Here is a 19,755-nt window from a genome sequence, read left to right as displayed (position 1 = left end):
AAAGGAAGCTACCGTGAGGTTACGACGCAAGATTTTTAATGATATATATATATATATATATATATATATATATATATATATATATATATATATATATATATATATACTCCTGGAAATTGAAATAAGAACACCGTGAATTCATTGTCCCAGGAAGGGGAAACTTTATTGACACATTCCTGGGGTCAGATTTATCACATGATCACACTGACAGAACCACAGGTACATAGACACAGGCAACAGAGCATGCACAATGTCGGCACTAGTACAGTGTATATCCACCTTTCGCAGCAATGCAGGCTGCTATTCTCCCATGGAGACGATCGTAGAGATGCTGGATGTAGTCCTGTGGAACGGCTTGCCATGCCATTTCCACCTGGCGCCTCAGTTGGACCAGCGTTCGTGCTAGACGTGCAGACCGCGTGAGACGACGCTTCATCCAGTCCCAAACATGCTCAATGGGGGACAGATCCGGAGACCTTCTGGCCAGGGTAGTTGACTTACACCTTCTAGAGCACGTTGGGTGGCACGGGATACATGCGGACGTGCATTGTCCTGTTGGAACAGCAAGTTCCCTGGCCGGTCTAGGAATGGTAGAACGATGGGTTCGATGACGGTTTGGATGTACCGTGCACTATTCAGTGTCCCCTCGACGATCACCAGTGGTGTACGGCCAGTGTAGGAGATCGCTCCCCACACCATGATGCCGGATGTTGGCCCTGTGTGCCTCGGTCGTATGCTGTCCTGATTGTGGCGCTCACCTGCACGGCGCCAAACACGCATACGACCATCATTGGCACCAAGGCAGAAGCGACTCTCATCGCTGAAGACGACACGTCTCCATTCGTCCCTCCATTCACGCCTGTCGCGACACCACTGGAGGCGGGCTGCACGATGTTGGGGCGTGAGCGGAAGACGGCCTAACGGTGTGCGGGACCGTAGCCCAGCTTCATGGAGACGGTTGCGAATGGTCCTCGCCGACCCCAGGAGCAACAGTGTCCCTAATTTGCTGGGAAGTGGCGGTGCGGTCCCCTACGGCACTGCGTAGGATCCTACGGTCTTGGCGTGCATCCGTGCGTCGCTGCGGTCCGGTCCCAGGTTGACGGGCACGTGCACCTTCCGCCGACCACTGGCGACAACATCGATTTACTGTGGAGACCTCACGCCCCACGTGTTGAGCAATTCGGCGGTACGTCCACCCGGCCTCCCGCATGCCTACTATACACCCTCGCTCAAAGTCCGTCAACTGCACACACGGTTCACGTCCACGCTGTCGCGGCACGCTACCAGTGTTAAAGACTGCGATGGAGCTCCGTATGCCACGGCAAACTGGCTGACACTGACGGCGGCGGTGCACAAATGCTGCGCAGCTAGCGACATTCGACGGCCAACACCGCGGTTCCTGGTGTGTCCGCTGTGCCGTGCGTGTGATCATTGCTTGTACAGCCCTCTCGCAGTGTCCGGAGCAAGTATGGTGGGTCTGACACACCGGTGTCAATGTGTTCTTTTTTCCATTTCCAGGAGTATATACATATTTGTGTACAAATAATAAATGAATGAATAAAAAAATGATGAAAATGTGGAAGAAATGTTGCTTTTAAATATATTTGTTATTTGCTTTTTCAGTACGAACTTTGTTGTAGAACCCCTTTTTTACGTGTGGTAATAAAAATTCATTTAGACAGAATTAAGCACATTTAAAATTAAGTGATCCTTAGAAACCCTCTCATGCTGATAAATTCATACTAACTGATATATAACATTTATTTGAAAATTGTATAAATTAAATTATTTTACGTATTTCAGCCTTGGCACACATTTTCTAAATGCAGTGGTTTTTTAAATAGTTACTGAATTCTTTCCCGGCGTTAGCTATGGAGCACAAGACTGTCTCTGTTAGCATAAAATGGTTAAATATTGCCAAGCCGACCTGAACGTTTAATTATCATTGACAAAACACACTTCACTACACGTTTAAGTTATTTGCTTTCGAAATTGAAAGAACCAACAGATTAACAACTTCAGCGTTAATTATCCGCCTATGAATGCACAAATGTAAAACCAGTAATAAATTCCGTCAGCCTCAGGATCGCTGTAAAAGAAAAAATATTTCGTAATTCACAGCTAATTTTACCTGCTCCCGATATACGGGTTTGGTTAATTTTTTAGCGGAACAATTTTTTTTTAAATGTGCCGCCGCTGCAAATCGTTCGGTCGCGGCACAGCCCAGCAACACCAACGATAATCGCTAAAAATGCTGAAAATTCTTTAAAGAAATATTATAGATGACATGGGCAAGCTAATTTACATTAGTAATACACAATTTTGATAAATTATAATGTATTTAGACCACAACAATAATTAAACTTACATTACTTTGTAATTTCTCCTCTAATGGCGGCTAAAGATAGATACAGACAAAAGAAGTCTACTCATTCATAAAATGCTACGTCACAGGTTCCTCTCTCTCTCAGCTCTCGAGGAAGACGACAAAGAATGCAAATTATGTATTCCTATTTATATTGCTGATTGTGAATGTCTCTTTGCAATCCTACAACATTACTTTCCTCTGTGGCTGTATTTTACATTCGTTTCATCGTAGACATTAACACACTTCGTAATTACATTATGAGTATAGAAATATTACAATCATAAATACATCGAGAATATTATAACAGAAAACATTACAATAATAATGAATGTCCTTTATACAAAATTAAATAATATTATTTTTGTTAAACAATTACAGTGCATACGAATTGCTTCATAGCGGCGTACATAGTACAATTAAATATCAATTCATTTTATTAATAGTGTGTGTGCTGCCAGAGAACGTTACAGATTGGTTCAATTGGCTCTGAGCACTATGGGACTCAACTGCTGAGGTCATTAGTCCCCTAGAACTTAGAACTAGTTAAACCTAACTAACCTAAGGACATCACAAACATCCATGCCCGAGGCAGGATTCGAACCTGCGACCGTAGCGGTCTTGCGGCTCCAGACTGCAGCGCCTTTAACCGCACGGCCACTTCGGCCGGCCGTTACAGATTCCACTCGTAATGACCATCGAGTGTGTCCTCCTTATTCTGATATATTGACTTAACAGGCTGTTAACTGCTGTGTCGATCCATCGCTGTGTGCTCTTATGAAAGATAGAGGGTCTCTTGTAACATGTTTCACAAGTTAACAAACAAGTTTTCTTGCTTCCTTAGGTTTTCTATTGCAGTCTACGCACAGCTGAGAGCGTATTCTTATTCGGTAGACAGTGTCGTCGACCAAACCGACTTGCCACACTGTGGCTCACTTCTTGGTTACACCTCTGTCTCTGGCATGATCTGTATTGTCGTGTGGCAAGGAAAGTGAGTTTTAATAATTTTTTCGTAATCTTTAACACTTGCCATTCTGTGCCATAACACATGCCTCCTCTTAAATGAAAGGAAAAAATTGTCCCAAATTCACAATTTCTTCCAGTTATCGCTAAACAGTTAATAAGTGGCTTGTGTTTAAGGACAAGTTTTCTGGATTACTCCTCAAACTAAGTCTTGAATTACAATTAGGTTAATTACTCTACCGCGTCATGCTGTCCTGAATGAGCACGCTAGCCGGCCGGAGTGGCCGAGCGGTTCTAGGCACTACAGTCTGGAACCGCGCGACCGCTACGGTCGCAGGTTCGAATCCTGCCTCGGGCATGGATGTGTGTGGTGTCCTTAGGTTAGTTAGGTTTAAGTAGTTCTAAGTCCTAGGGGACTGATGTCCTCAGAAGTTAAGTCCCATAGTGCTCACAGCCCTTTGAACCATTTTTTGAGCACGCTATTTACTCTTCCAGTTACAATACTTGTTTCTAGTTCGTATCCATTCCACAGGTATCTGATGAATGACGGCCTCATTTGAATGTGATATATTACGCTTTGCAAGAAATTAAGTTGCAGAAATGAACACAAGAGTCAAGATTGTACTTGTCGTTGACACGAGGAAAATTATTGTATCCCTTAAGTTTCTTATATCACATGTTGCATTCTTTGCTTGTCTTAAACTTGTCCTGTTTCTGACGTTAATATTTCTTCTTGGGATTGTAGAAAAGTGGAAGGTACGACATCTTTAGTAAAAGTTAGGTTTTGCTTAAGTAAAAATGGATTGGGATTGTAGAGAAGTGGAAGGTACGACATCTTTAGTGAAAGTTAGGTTTTGCTTAAGTAAAAATGGAAATGAGCGTATGGCATCGTTGGCCGGAAGTCCCCATCCGGGGAAGTTCGTCCACCAAGTGCACGTCTTTCAGCCCATGCCACATTTGGCGACTTGCGCGACGGTGATGAGGATGTAACGATGATGAGGACAACACGACAACCCGTCCTCGAGCGGAGAAAATCTCTAACCCGGCCGAGAATCGAACTCGGTCCTACTTGCATGGAAGGCGAGCACGATACCACCTAGCTAAGCAGGCTGACTTTGCTTAGATAATATGTATCGTCAGACTTCCAGTCAATACAATATCGGTAGGGACACAATAGACATTTATGTGCCCGTGATCCCAACGACCCTCTCGCCCGTGGTCTAGGGGTACCGCCTGTGATTAACAATAAAATCGTCCTCGATCCCACGTTCCAATCCCGCCACTGCTTAAATACTGATTCATGATCAGCATTGGCAGCCGACGACCTACGGCATAAGAGTTCACCCTCATTGTGCCAACTGACATGTTGTAGAGGGCAGAGGAGCAGACAGAGGTTCACGGCACTCTCTTTTACTAGGTGTGGGAAACTGCATCTAAAGATAGAAGAATCGGCATGAAGGTTCAGAAGGCAATGGAAACCACAGCATTAAAGACACCTAGTATGTATCCACACTACATATGGCCTGTAATTGAAAAAGAGTTGTGATAATCCCTCCACTGGCTGAAGACTCCGGAATACTCCTCCATTGGGTTCTCCGGAAGGCGACTGCCAAGGGGGAGGTGACCGTGGGAAGAAGATTGAATAACCACGAAAGGATAGCATTTTTCGAGTGTGGGCGTGGAATATTAGAAACCTGACCATGGTAGAGAAGCGGAGAAAAGCTGAAAAGGGAAATGCGAATGATCAATCTAGATACAGTGGGGGTCAGTGAAGTGAAGTCAAAAGGAGACAAGGATTTCTGGTCAAATGAGTATAGGGTAACATTAACAGCAGTACAAAGTGGTATATCGGGAGTAGGATTTGTTATAAATATGAAGGCCGGGCAGAGAATGTATTACTGTGAACAGTTCAGTGATAGGGTTTTTCTTATCAGAATCGATAGCAAACCAATACCGACAGCATTAATTCAGGTATATACGCCGACGTCGCAAGCTGAAGATGAAGATATGGAGAAAGTATATGGGGGTACTAAAAAGGTAATACAGTACGTAAAAGGAGACGCAAATCTAATAGTCATGGGAGACTGGAATGCAGTAGTAGGGGAATCAGCAGAAGGAAAAGTTAAAGGACAAAGAATGACAGAGGAGAAAGACTGAGTTCTGTAACAAGTGTCAGCTAGTAATAGAGAATACTCGGTTCCAGAATCACAAGGCGACGAGGTATACTTGGGAAAGGTCGGGTGATATGGGAGGATTTCAGTTAGATTATATCATGCCGAGACAGAGATTCCTAAATCAAGTACTGGATTGTAAGGCGTACCGAGGAGCAGATATAGACTCAGATCACAATTTAGTACTTATGAACAGTAGGCTGAAGTTTAAGACATTAGTCAGGAAAGAACCAATACACAAAGAAGTGGGTTACAGAAGTACTAAGAAATGACGAGATACGCTTGAAGTTCTCTAAGGCTATAGATACAGCAGTATGTAATAGCTCAATAGGCAGTACAGGTGAAGATGAATGGACATTTTTAAAAAGGACCATCACAGAAGTTGGAAGGAAAAACATAGCTGCAAAGGTTACTCCAAAGAAACCACGGGTAACAGAAGAAATACTTCATTTAATAGATGAAAGGAGGAAGTACAAAAACGTTCCGGGAAACTCAGGAATACAGAAATACAAGTCGCTGAGTAATGAAATAAATAGGAAGTGCAGGGAAGTTAAGACGAAATGGCTGCATGATAAATGTGAAGCAATCGACAAGGAAAGTGACCGTCGGAAGGACAGGGTCAACATACAGGAAAGTCAAAACTATCTTCCGTGACATTAAAAGCATGGGTGGAAACATTAAGAATTCAACGGGTATTACATTGATAAATGCAGAGGAGACAGCGGATAGGTGGAAAGAATACATTGGAAGGCTCTATGAGGAGGAAAATTTGTCTGATGTATAGAAGAGGAAACGGGAGTCGATTTAGAAGAGATAGGGGATGCAGAATTAGAACCAGAATATAAAAGGGCTTTACTTAGGATCAAATCAGGCAGAAGGGATAGATATCATATCCTCAGAATTTCTAAAATAATTGGGGCAAGCGGCATGAAAACGACAATTCACGTTGGTGTGTAGAATGTACGAGTCTGGTGACAAACCATATGACTTAGGAAATATATCATCCACACAGTTCCGAAGATTACAAGTACTGACAAGTGCGAGAATTATCGCACAATCCGCTTGACAGCTAATGCATCCAAGTTGCTGCCAGGAATAATATAAAGAAGAATGGAACAGAAAATTGAGTATGTGCTAGATGACGATCAGTTTCACTTTAGATAAGGTAAAGGCACGAAACAGCCAATTCTGACGTTGCGATTCCTAATGTAAGCAAGATTAAACAAAACTCAAGATACATTCATAGGATCTGTCGACCTGGAAAAAGCCTTTGACAATGTAAAATGATGCAAGATGATCGAAATTCTAAGAAACGTAGGGGGAGAGACGAGTAATATACAATATGTACAAGAGCCAAGAGTGGACGACCAAGAAAAGAAGTTCTCGGATTAAAAAGGATCTAGTCTTTCCCCCTACTGTTCAATCAGTACATTGAAGATCCAATGAAGGAAATAAAAGAAAGATTCAGAAGTGCAATTAAAATTCAAGGTGAATGTATATCAATGATACGATTCGGTGATTACATTGCTATCCTGAATGATAATGAAGAAGAATAACATAATCTGCTGTACGGAATGAACAATCTAATGAGTACAGAATATGACTTGAGGGTAAATCGAAGAAAGACGAAAGTAATGAGAGGTAGCAGAAATGAGAAAAGCGAGAAACTTAACATCACGATTGATGGTCACGAAGTAGATTATGTTAAGGAATTCAGCTACCTATGCAGTAAAATAACCAATGACGGACGGACAAGGAGGATATCAGAAGCAGACTAGGAATGGCAGAAAGGGTATTTCTGGCCAAGGGAGATCTACGTGTATTAAACATAGACCTTAATTTGAAGAAGAAATTTCTGAAAACACACGTATGGAGTCCCCCCATGAACCATGGACCTTGCCGTTGGTGGGGAGGCTTGCGTGCCTCAGCGATACAGATGGCCGTACCGTAGGTACAACCACAACGGAGGGGTATCTGTTGAGAGGCATGTGGTTCCGGAAGAGGGGCAGCAGCCTTTTCAGTAGTTGCAGGGGCAACAGTCTGGATGATTGACTGATCTGGCCTTGTAACATTAACCAAAACGGCCTTGCTGTGCTGGTACTGCGAACGGCTGAAAGCAAGGGGAAACTACGGCCGTAATTTTTCCCGAGGACATGCAGCTCTACTGTATGATTAAATGATGATGGCGTCCTCTTGCGTAAAATATTCCGGAGGTAAAATAGTCCCCCATTCGGATCTCCGGGCGGGGACTACTCAGGAGGACGTCGTTATCAGGAGAAAGAAAACTGGCGTTCTACGGATCGGAGCGTGGAATGTCAGATCCCTTAATCGGGCAGGTAGGTTAGAAAATTTAAAAAGGGAAATGGATAGGTTAAAGTTAGATATAGTGGGAATTAGTGAAGTTCGGTGGCAGGAGGAACAAGACTTTTGGTCAGGTGATTACAGGGTTATAAATACAAAATCAAATAGGGGTAATGCAGGAGTAGGTTTAATAATGAATAAAAAAATAGGAGTGCGGGTTAGCTACTACAAATAGCATAGTGAACGCATTATTGTGGCCATGATAGACACAAAGCCCATGCCTACTACAGTAGTACAAGTTTATATGCCAACTACTTCTGCAGATGATGAAGAAATAGATGAAATGTATGACGAGATAAAAGAAATTATTCAGGTAGTGAAGGGAGACGAAAATTTAATAGTCATGGGTGACTGGAATTCGTCAGTAGGAAAAGGGAGAGAAGGAAACATAGTAGGTGAATATGGATTGGGGGGAAGGAATGAAAGAGGAAGCCGCCTTGTAGAATTTTGCACAGAGCATAACTTAATCATAGCCAATACTTGGTTCAAGAATCATAAAAGAAGGTTGTATACCTGGAAGAATCCTGGAGACACTAAAAGGTATCAGATAGATTATATAATGGTAAGACAGAGATTTAGGAACCAGGTTTTAAACTGTAAGACATTTCCTGGGGCAGATGTGGATTCTGACCACAATCTATTGGTTATGAACTGCAGATTGAAACTGAAGAAACTGCAAAAAGGTGGGAATTTAAGGAGATGGGACCTGGATAAACTGAAAGAACCAGAGGTTGTAGAGAGTTTCAGGGAGAGCATAAGGGAACAATTGACAGGAATGGGGGATAGAAATACAGTAGAAGAAGAATGGGTAGCTCTGAGGGATGAAGTAGTGAAGGCAGCAGGGGATCAAGTAGGTAAAAAGACGAGGGCTAATAGAAATCCTTGGGTAACAGAAGAAATATTGAATTTAATTGATGAAAGGAGAAAATATAAAAATGCAGTAAATGAAGCAGGCAAAAAGAAATACAAACGTCTCAAAAATGACATCGACAGGAAGTGCAAAATGGCTAAGCTGGGATGGCTAAAGGAAAAATGTAAGGATGTAGAGGCTTGTCTCACTAGGGGTAAGATAGATACTTCCTACAGGAAAATGAAAGAGACCTTTGGAGAGAAGAGAACCACTTGTATGAATATCAAGAGCTCAGATGGCAACCCAGTTCTAAGCAAAGAAGGGAAGGCAGAAAGGTGGAAGGAGTATATAGAGGGTTTATACAAGGGCGATGTACTTGAGGACAATATTATGGAAATGGAAGAGGATGTAGATGAAGACGAAATGGGAGATAAGATACTGCGTGAAGAGTTTGACAGAGCACTGAAAGACCTGAGTCGAAACAAGGCCCCGGGAGTAGACAACATTCCATTTGAACTACTGATGGCCTCGGGAGAGCCAGTCATGAAAAAACTCTACCATCTGGTGAGCACGATGTATGAGACAGGCGAAATACCCTCAGACTTCAAGAAGAATATAATAATTCCAATCCCAAAGAAAGCAGGTGTTGACAGATGTGAAAATTACCGAACTATCAGTTTAATAAGTCACAGCTGCAAAATACTAACGCGAATTCCTTACAGAAGAATGGAAAAACTGGTAGAAGCCGACCTTGGGGAAGATCAGTTTGGATTCCGTAGAAATGTTGGAACACGTGAGGCAATACTGACCTTACGACTTATCTTAGAAGAAAGATTAAGAAAAGGCAAACCTACATATCTAGCATTTGTAGACTTAGAGAAAGATTTTGACAATGTTAACTGGAATACTCTCTTTCAAATTCTGAAGGTGGCAGGGGTAAAATACAGGGAGCGAAAGGCTATTTACAGTTTCTACAGAAACCAGACGCAGTTATAAGAGTCGAGGGGCATGAAAGGGAAGCAGTGGTTGGGAAAGGAGTAAGACAGGGTTGTAGCCTCTCCCCGATGTTATTCAATCTGTATATTGAGCAATCAGTAAAGGAAACAAAAGAAAAATTCGGAGTAGGTATTAAAGTTCATGGAGAAGAAGTAAAAACTTTGAGGTTCGCCGATGACATTGTAATTCTGTCAGAGACAGCAAAGGACTTGGAAGAGCAGTTGAACAGAATGGACAGTGTCTTGAAAGGAGGATATAAGATGAACATCAACAAAAGCAAAACGAGGATAATGGAATGTAGTCGAATTAAGTCGGGTGATGCTGAGGGAATTAGATTAGGAAATGAGACACTTAAAGTAGTAAAGGAGTTTTGCTATTTAGGGAGTAAAATAACCGATGATGGTCGAAGTAGAGAGGATATAAAATGTAGACTGGCAATGGCAAGGAAAGCGTTTCTCAAGAAGAGGAATTTGTTAACATCGAGTATAGATTTAAGTGTCAGGACGATAACTAGTTTGGACAAGAAGAGAATAGAAGCTTTCGAAATGTGGTGCTACAGAAGAATGCTGAAGATAAGGTGGGTAGATCACGTAACTAATGAGGAGGTATTGAATAGGATTGGGGAGAAGAGAAGTTTGTGGCACAACTTGACTAGAAGAAGGGATCGGTTGGTAGGACATGTTTTGAGGCATCAAGGGATCACAAATTTAGCATTGGAAGGCAGTGTGGAGGGTAAAAATCGTAGAGGGAGACCAAGAGATGAATACACTAAGCAGATTCAGAAGGATGTAGGTTGCAGTAGATACTGGGAGATGAAGAAGCTTGCACAGGATAGAGTAGCATGGAGAGCTGCATCAAACCAGTCTCAGGACTGAAGACCACAACAACAACAACAACGTATGGAGTATAGCATCGTTTGGTAGTGAAACACGGACAGTGGGAAAACCGGAAGAGAAGAGACTCGAAGCATTTGAGATGTGATACTACAGACGAGTGTTAAAAATTAGAAGGACTGGTGTAGAAAGGGATGAGGAGGTTCTGCGCAGAATCGGACAGGAAAGGAATATGAGGAAAACACTGATCAGGAGAAGGGACAGGATGTTAGGACATCTGTTAAGACATGAGGGAATGACTTCCATGGTACCAGAGGGAACTGCAGAAGGCAAAAACTGTAGAGGATGAGAGAGATTGGAATACATCCAGCAAATAATTGAGGACGTAGGTTGCAAGTGCTACTCTGAGATGAAGAGGTTGGCACAGCAGAGAAATTCGTAGCGGGCCGCAACAAACCAGTCAGTAGACTGATGACATTCCTCCACCCCACCCCACCACCCACCGAAAAAAAAAAGATATTAGCAGTAAGGCGAAATTTTCTTACACATTTTTCACATCTAAGTCCATTAATTAACAATCCATTGCCCTGCAATTCTAGTTTTATTATCCTGGTTTGTTTACCGTTTTTATAGCAAGTGGTATAAAAAACATACTGGAGTAAATCGAGTGATCTCAAGTTGTCTGGAATTTTGAGCATGGAGCAAAAATTTTTTCCTCAATCGTTAATGCTTCTATTTTCCCTAAGAATAATCCCATTTCACATGACTGGTTGTTCGTTTCTATCACGATTGTTGGGTGAATAATAATAATTTCTCTAAAACAGTTTCTTATATCTGTTAAAGACATAAGGACAAGAGAATCTCCCGGTCTTCAAAAATTACTGTGAATTTAATAACATTGCACGCTATTTTCCATAAGTAGCTTGATGGTTTGCTGTATTCTAAGTTTAGACCTCAAACCTTGCACCGTCTGTCTGCTAACTCTCGTAACAATGTAGCTATTATTACTTTCTCATGTACTTTGTTTAACCGGATTTGTATTTTCTTTAGAATACCATTTAAAATATTCTTGGTTTTCTCCTCATATAGTTCTAATTAAGTTGATAATTTCCGTACTGTTTTAGTAAGGCTGAGTATTTCCTGCTCCATGTTTCAAAAAATGGTCAAAATGGGTCTGAGCACTGTGGAACTTAACATCTGAGGTCACCAGTCTTCTAGAACTTAGAACTACTTAAACCTAACTAACCTAAGGACATCACACACATCCAGGCCCGAGGCAGGATTCGAACCTGCGACCGTAGCGGTCACGCGATTCCAATGTGAAGCACCTAGAACTGCTCGGCCACACCGGCCGGCTCCATGTTTCATATGAGTATTGTGTGCTAATCTACTTCTTCTTCTGTATCTCATCCAGACTGTTGTACATTTCCAAATGAGCTCTATTAATTTCTGATATCTCCCCTACTCTATGTTGCAAACGCACAGCTTCTCCCCCTGCATCTAACCAACCTCGTTTATTACGTTTTATCGTTCGTGGTACTATTTCTGTTAACTGTTGCAACTGAGTCCCCAATTTCTCATACGAGAGTCTCAGTTCCTCTTACTTTTTCTGCACATCTTCCAATAATCCTTCTTTTTCTGTAACGCTGTGAACCTTTTCTGTAGTCTTCTTATGCCATTCTTTACTTCCCAAATATTGAATATAAATGCGATTGTCCACATGTGACTCGTTAGTAAAACATATCATTGCCTAGCAAATAAAATTCCAATGCACAAAACCTGATTGCATGTAACATCTCTTTTGCAATAGTATAGGAGCTCTACACTCAGAAAAAGTTTTCCGGATCACTTCTTGGTACGCGGTCTGGGAGAAAAGGAAATACCGTCGATTCCCTTCCTCCTTTATACAAGTACACAAACACAGATACGACAAGTAAATAATGTTTATGTACACGAAACGTGCGTTATTTCCTAGATTTAAGAGCATAAGGTACATTTCTGTGCTCTTCCTTTTTCCTTGGTAATTCTTCTTTTTCCGCGATGGTTGAAGGAATCAGTGGCAATGTAACAATCTCACTTATAAACGCTTTGACTCCACTTACGTGAACTATGAACTGTAACTGTAATTTTACGTTGACTGGCGGAGTCATTTTGACAACTTGGTAAGGTCCTTGATGTTTTCTAAAAAAACATACCCTTAGGCTTATGGGATGTATCGATTAGCTGTTCTATCCGGTTTTGTGGCTGTTTACTCGTCCATAGTCTATTACGTTCTATAATTTATGTGTTGTCACGCTTTAGCCTTTACCATATTTCTCTCGGGATCTTGACAAAATTCATCATTGTTTCGCTATATGGAACCAGTTTATGTTGAACTGCATCAAAAAGTGATAATATTTTTTCCCATCTACTACCTCGTACGGGGAGAGGCCAGTTCTGGCGTGAGCTTTTGAAGTATATGTGCTTACGATAAAACTTAAATGCATGTCCCAATCTGAATGCAGTGGCTTTATGTGATGGCTTAACGTCTTGAATAAAGTACCTTGAACCCGTTCTGTCTGCAAGAGGATGGAAGGGGTGCTACGTAACTTCTTAATTTCTAGTAAGCGACATAACTCTTTCATTATTTCAGGTAAAAATTTAGTACTCTGCACCGTAAAAATGGTTTGTGTCTTGCCAGATTTCAATAGTGAGTTGTTTACTACGGTCTGGGTTACTGTACTCAGCCTTCTGAGCTGGGATAGTTATCATATCTCACTATCATGAAAAATGATCAAACATAGAAAGGGCATATTTAGTATATATAGTCTCTGAAACTGCTTTTTCAGATGACTCTAATCTGCTCCTTGTTCACATGGGATGTAGTTTCTTAAGCATTGTTCTACATTACTGTGATGCGATTTCTACCACTATCTTTTTGTTACGCATGTATCAGTTGCTTTTTCCCTCCATGTCCTTATAAAATATGGCTATATGCTTAGCGTAGTACAGCCGTTCTCAGCGTTGAAGGTACTACAATATGAGGTCTGCCGTTTGTACAACTCCATAGCAAACCTTATATCATTTCAAATTGAGGTTACATTCAAAATAATTGACACTTACTGTCACTGACTGTTCTTTATTCCTAACTTCCGCCTACAACTTGTAAAACTGGTTCCTTCCTATTTACGGCGTACTGGCCTATGAAGCACTTCATAGTTGAACCAAATTTTAATGCCCGTCTCGTTAAACCATTTGATGAACCTTTCAAGCATAATAACCATTTTAAAGATGCGTGTCCTGTAATCACTTGGAATTTAAGACTATGAAAATAACAATGAACATAGTAGATTCTGTAATAATTGATATCTTTTTCAATTGTCAAACAATTTGTTCCAGCTCAATTAAATTGTCAGGAAGCATATGCCGTAGGATGTTCTTTCCCATCAACATTATAAATACAACCTAAAGCATAGGCAGATATGAATTCCTGTCTAAAGTCAGGGAACATTAATACATGATCTGAGGTTCCTGAATGCGTCTTGATGCTGTGTTGCCCACTGTAAACTAACAACTTTTAGTAGCAAATTAATTAACGGTTGGGCAAATTCAGGGAATCCCTTCATAAACTTAAGGTAATAACTGCATAATCCAATAAACGACTGTAATTGTTTAGTAGTTTGTAGCTTTGGAAACTCAAGAGTAGCAGAAGTAAGTCGAGGATCAGTCCTCAATTTGTGTAGGATTGATAACATGCCCAAGATAACTTGATTCTTTCTTAACAAAATGACACTTCACACTAAGTGTAAGGCGTGGAGCCCTCAATCTACTAAATACTTCACCCAGACGTTTAACATAATCTTCTATAATTCCCAAATATATGTGATATACCATGCAGATTTTAGGTTGTAAACCACAAAATACCACATCTAATAGGCGTTGAAGTGTATATGAGTATTATCAATGCACATGGCACTCTTCGGTAATAGTAATGACCTGAAGGTGTCATGAAAGCTGTTTTGGGTCAGTTTTTGGGAAACGCTTCCAGCTGGTGACAACAATTTCTAAGATAAATTGTTGGAAAGTGTTTAAATTTTCGTAAGTTGTTTAAAGTAACCGTGATGTTCAGAATCAGATATGCATCATCTATGGTTTGTGCATTCAAGTAACGGTAGTCACAATAAAATCTGTATTTTAGAACACCGTCAACTGACGTTTCGAGCACAGTAACAATATTTGCTGACCACATGCAATTGCTATGCTCGATAATACCCGCATGTAGTTGTTGATCTATAAATTCGTGTACTAGTGGCTGTTTGCGTTGGCTCCTCTCTGTGGTTTTCCACAGACTGGCGGGTTATCGCCTGTATGTATTTTATGTTTGTGTCAGGAGTTGCTGGAATTACATGATCTGAACTGAAAAAGTCTGAATATCGTAACAACAAAGTTTCCATGCCTTCCCGTTTACTGTCTTTTAATTGACAAGCCTCGGCAAGTATACAGACGCACTGAGAATTTGTCTGTTGCTCGTGATACATCGATATCCTCATCCTCAAGCATCTCTAAACTCGAAGTAACTCAACCTTCTGGGGTGATTCACTTCATCTGTCCCAAAACTGTCAAAGATTTCCTGAATCATCAGTCTCCCATTATCGTCGGTTATGTTCTTCATATAACACACTGCGTTTCGTCTTACGCTTCACCTTTCTGCAAGATAATCTCATAATCTCATAATCACATAATCTCAATTGCAACACATTGGCATTTACAGATACCAAAACCAACATCCCTGAGCCAGCAAATACTTTGTTTTGAGTGAATATCTGTAATGTATGTATATGCAGTTCATTTGATTACTCCTTAGCAGTCGGTGTACCGTGCGACACTGCTGGACTCATCGGAAACAAGTTTCCACTAAGTTCAACTGTGTGCTGCCAAAGACTAATTTTTGCTTGATGCATATCCAGGAAGTCAAGACTGAGAAATGTGGGATACTCTTGGCCCACAGTTGGCAACACACTGGAATGGGACACCACACTCCTACACTACCATTTTTTTCAATAGAAATAACCGATATCATGTATACTGTCGATTCTTGTACAGGTGAACATTCTCGCCTGTTTCACTGAAAGAATTTCATTTGGTTTTGTATACGATGTATTATATTTCAGGCTAAAATGTATAAAAAGAAATTAATTTGTTACAATCGATATGTATCAACGGTTAAAAATTATACTTGTTATAGAAATATTTGAAATTGGGAATTCTGGCACACTTAAAATTCATATTATTAATTGCACAATCTATCGCTAATTATTAAGTTTATTCCTGGACTCATTTATAAATTAATGATGTGGCTTCCTAAAGATTCTTCTTTTGTCGAGAAAGTACGTAAAATCTGTTGTTTTGTAAACACATTGAAATATAGTGAGTACCGCAGAGTAAGTGGAATTTTAAAAGCCGTGTGATATTGAAAAATATGACAGAATAAAATTCAAGAGTAGTACAGGCAAATCTTCACCCCAGAACGTTAAATGAAAACATCAGCGCAAAAATGTACCCCTAGACGCAATACTTGGAGCAAACAACAAGATAAAATAAAGATTAGTAAAAAGGTTATCTTTTGTATTTCTTAAGCCTCTCGAAGCTATTGTAAATTATGAAGAGCCTAAGAGAAATTTAATGGTGATGTGTGGGAGGGTAAAATTACAACTTCCATATGTTCACGGGATTCTAAACGTCCACATTTTAGAAGAAGAAATTCTGGGTGATTCTGATTCAGAGACGTCCGAGTCAAAAAGTGACCCTGAGAATACTTCTGAAAATGTTCTCCATCAGGCATGTACATGAGGAACCTGACCTTCATTTCCAGACCCTGAACTATTAATTGGAAATGCAGTTCGTGACGATGTTGATGACGACAGTGAAGATCATTAAACCATGATTAACACACAAATAACGCGGCCTACATCGTACAAAGTAGCAGCTGTATAAGACCTGCCTGAAAATGTGAGACCAAATTTTGATATAAAATCTCCCGTTGTATTGTTTCTGAGCTTGCTTCCGCAGGAAATGATGGCAATTTGGTAACTCTCGTATGTCCCTATGTCCCAGTGGTCCCAAATAAATTTGCCTCAACATAAAAGAATCCATTTGTTATTGTTTAACAATTTCCTGTATTATTTGTTGCTTACAATGACACTAAACGTTATTTTTGTGAAAAATTTTAATTTTGTGTTGTTTTTCATATTTTTCGGACGCAAACGGTTAATAGTCTGTCTGAACCTGAATTTCCTACTCACATAGGGTAGCAACATACCCGCCAGGGTAGCCGAGAGCGTTAACGCAGTGCTTCCTGGACTCGGTTAGGCGCGCTGGCCCCGGATCGAATCCGCCTGGCGGATTGACGACGAGAGCCGGTGAGCCGGCCAGCCTGGATGTGGTGTTTAGACGGTTTTCCACATCCCGCCAGGTGAATACCGGGCTGGTTCCCACGTTCCGCCTCAGTTACACAGCTCGCAGACATCTGAACACATTCACACTCTTTCATGGATTCCAATAATCCCAGACAGTTGGGGTACACTAATTCCGTCCTGGGGGATATGGGGTGGCGGCAAGAAGGCCATCTGGCAACTCCTTTAAACTTAACATGCCAAATCCAATTAACCATGGCCGATGCTGCGTAGCCGCGGGACAAGGCGCTAGCGATAGCGATAGGAGTAGAAATACATTTCAGGCAACAGTGTTCAAAAATGGCTCTGAGCACTATGGGACTTAACATCTATGGTCATCAGTCCCCTAGAACTTAGAACTACTTAAACCTAGCTAACCTGAAATGATTCAAACGGCTCTGAGCACTATGGGACTCAACATCTTAGGTCATAAGTCCCCTAGAACTTAGAACTACTTAAACCTAACTAACCTAAGGACATCACACACACTCATGCCCGAGGCAGGATTCGAACCTGCGACCGTAGCAGCCCCACGGTTCCGGACTGCAGCGCCAGAACCGCACGGCCACCGAGGCCGGCCTAACTAACCTAACGACAGCACACAACACCCAGCCATCACGAGGCAGCAGTGTGATCAAGGTCCTTTGACTGTTACTTCCAATGAAGACGTCAGGACAGCATGTGCCACTCCGTTGCTAAAATTGATGCGACAGAGCACCCACCGTCCTGACTCTGAAAATCAACGGCTTAAAAGTTAATTGGCCAATTAAATGCATTAATTGTAAATTGCCTGAGCAGCTAGTGATCCCACCGAACTCTCCTCCACTTCTACCATCATATCAGGAAGTGTGTCACTGATAGAGAATACTTCAGTAAACGGTAATGGTGTAAATAAAAGTTGGTGGACGTTGCTTCCGAAGTCTCAGGCCGGCTAAAAAAGGTGCCAATTTTGACCACTGAGTGTTGGAATACTCTACAGTCCATACAGCCTGGCGTCGATGGACCCCCGAATACTACACTCCTCGACTGCCTTTGTCACTAGTTGGCCACGTTTTGCCAGCTCTAGGTGACGTTCCGAATTTCCTTACGTTAAGGAAGAGTCGCGGGCGATTCGTTCGGAACATCCCTGAGTGTACTGTCACTCGGACAAGTTGTGGGGGCCTCTGCAACGGAAATTGGAACACAGAGTCTGTAAAACCAACTTCACCCCTTGTTCTCTCTCGTTTTTGCACAGTTTTCCGCAGACCTTACTCTAGCTACTCGACCGTCCGCGGTTTGTCTCCGTCACCGGTGCGTCGCCATGAGAATGAAGTGAGCCGCGCCGTCACAACCGTCCCTTGCGGCTCACTCTAGTATTTCTCCTCGAGTTAGGCGCTTCCTGAAGAGATTCCTAGGGAGACTAGCGACAGTTAGACAATGTGTTGTACCGACTTTTCCTTGTACAACGTTTACGTGTGTGTGTGTGTGTATGTGTGTGGGGGGGGGGGGGGTTGGGTTGGGTTGTTTGGGGGAAGAGACCAAACTAAGAGGTCATCGGTCTCATCGGATTAGGGAAGGGGGGGGAAGGAATTCGGCTGTGCCCTTTTAAAGGAACCATCCCAGAATTTGCCTGGAGCGATTTGGGGATGTCACGGAAAACCTAAATCATTATGGCCGGACGCGGGATTGAGGTGTGTGTGTGTGTGTGTGTGTGTGTGTGTGTGTGTGTGTGTGTGTGTCTGTGTGTGCGCGCGCGCCCCTTTCTACAGTTTTATTCACTTCAGGGCTCTTTTTCTAAACATATACGTCCTCCGAACGTACCTGCAGAGGCTAAGTTGCACGACTTCAGATCATTTCTTATACTGTTCCACTCGCAAATAGAGAGAGAGAGAGAGAGAGAGAGTGAGAGAGAGAGAGAGAAAAGACTGTCTTTATCCCTCCATATATGGCAAAATGTTTCTTAACAAGTCTCCCGGTCCTTACGCGAAATGTACGTCTGCGGCTACAGATGAGCGTTGAAAATGAATGAATGAGAAGGTTTTGCGCAGAATTAGAGAGGAAAGGAACATGTTGGAAACACTGATAAGGAGAAGGAACAGGATAATAGGACATCTGTTAAGACATGAGGGAATGACTTCCATGGTACTAGAGGGAGCTGTAGAGGGCAAAAACTGTAGAAGAAGAAGGAGATTGGAATACATCCAGCAAATAACTGAGGACGTAGTTTGCAAGTGCTGCTCTGAGATGACGAGGTTGGCACAGCAGAGGAATTCGTGGCGGGCCGCATCAAACAAGTTAGAAGACTTATGACAAAAAAAAAGATTCCGTAACAGCGTTCCTCGAAAATAACGTCGCCTTCCCTCTAAGAATTGGCAACGGCCTTGCCGCAGTGGATACACCGGTTCCCGTGAGATCACCGAAGTTAAGCTCTGTCGGGCGTGGTCGGCACTTGGATGGGTGACCATCCAGGCCGCCATGCGCTGTTGCCATTTTTCGGGGTGCACTCAGCCTCGTGATGCAAATTGAGGAGCTACTCGACCGAACTGTAGCGGCTTCGTTCAAGAATACCATCATAACGACTGGGAGGGTGGTGTGCTGACCCCATGCCCCTCCTCGGAGGATGACATGGCGGTCGGGTGGTTCCGATGGACCACTTGTGGCCTGTAGACGGAGTGGTTTCCCTCTAAGAATTACCGTTTGACTTCCTGAAGCATTTCCGTAATACTTGCGTGTTGATAACACCTACTGGTAACATATCTGGCAGTCAGCCTCCGAATGGCTTCGACGTCTTCCTTTAATCTGACCT

General features: G+C 42.1%; 1 pseudogene; it reads left to right on the top strand.

Moving 5' to 3' along the window:
* Positions 1 to 19,320: 19,320 nt before the first annotated feature.
* On the top strand, positions 19,321 to 19,438 carry LOC126142843 (5S ribosomal RNA; annotated as a pseudogene).
* The last annotated feature ends 317 nt before the right edge of the window (positions 19,439 to 19,755 follow it).

This window comes from Schistocerca cancellata, unplaced genomic scaffold (genome assembly GCF_023864275.1).
Source record: "Schistocerca cancellata isolate TAMUIC-IGC-003103 unplaced genomic scaffold, iqSchCanc2.1 HiC_scaffold_754, whole genome shotgun sequence".
In the NCBI taxonomy this organism is placed as follows: Eukaryota; Metazoa; Arthropoda; class Insecta; order Orthoptera; family Acrididae; genus Schistocerca; species Schistocerca cancellata.
This window is presented reverse-complemented; position numbering and strand designations above follow the sequence as displayed.